General features: G+C 44.2%; 1 pseudogene; it reads right to left on the minus strand.

Annotated features, from left to right (window-relative positions):
* Positions 1 to 377: 377 nt before the first annotated feature.
* The window catches only part of LOC125614347, a 3,754-nt pseudogene continuing 3,235 nt past the window's right edge, over positions 378 to 896 (minus strand).

Below are 896 nucleotides of genomic sequence, written 5' to 3' on the forward strand. Positions count from 1 at the left end.
AGCAGGCTAGCCTGTGGATGGAGCTAGGTTGTACCTTCCTCAGAGAACTATAGATTCAGGAAAAACATAAAAATAAGACAAAACGCACCTGAAGGCACTGGAGAGCTACCCAAGGTGGGCAGATTCTGACAGGAAATCAACACCTGTGAGCTTGGAAGAGCCTTCTGTGGGATTCCTGTTTTCCTATCTTCTGGGAGCCTCACTCTGCACCTCAAACGCTGCCTAAAGCTCCTAGAGAAACCTACAGTCTTTCTGGTGCTTACAGAACAAAAGAACCATGTTCAGGACAATCCCAACTGCTGCAAAGTGAGCTGAAAGTGAGGGGAAATCCTTCAGTAGTAAGAGGCAGAAAGGAGACTCAGATTTCCTTTCTTTTCTTTTTTTTTTTGTTATTAAAATCTACTTTATTTTCTATGGAATCAAGCACTAGCTACCAGTTTCAGCAAGATTTTTGTTGTGCCTTCCAAATGTCAGCACAGCTAGAGCAATGCCTTAAAATAACCAAATAATAAGCTAGGTCCCAGTGGTTATGTCCACATCTAGGGTCGGGTGATCAGGAACACTTTTATTTGATTGCTTTAGCTTTTAGTTCTTAGTTATATCTCCAAATGCGAAAGAGCTGAGAGGCTCCTGCTGCCCCCACGAAGAAATCAACGGTAAACAGACTCCAATATTTTGGTATAATTACAAGTGAGAATCTTGACCAGATAAACCCTGTGGCCATCAAAACAGCAGATTGAGCTGTGCTGAGTTTTTCTGCAGGTCTAGCCATATCAGCCAACCCAGCACACACCAACCACCATTTCATAATTGGAGCCCAGAAGAAACTGTTCTAGGGCCTGCCGGGTGGTTGTACAGCGGCCACAGCTTCTCCAGCAGCATCAGCTCCACCTTAT

This window comes from Marmota marmota, unplaced genomic scaffold (assembly GCF_001458135.2).
Source record: "Marmota marmota marmota unplaced genomic scaffold, marMar, whole genome shotgun sequence".
NCBI classification, from domain to species: Eukaryota; Metazoa; Chordata; class Mammalia; order Rodentia; family Sciuridae; genus Marmota; species Marmota marmota.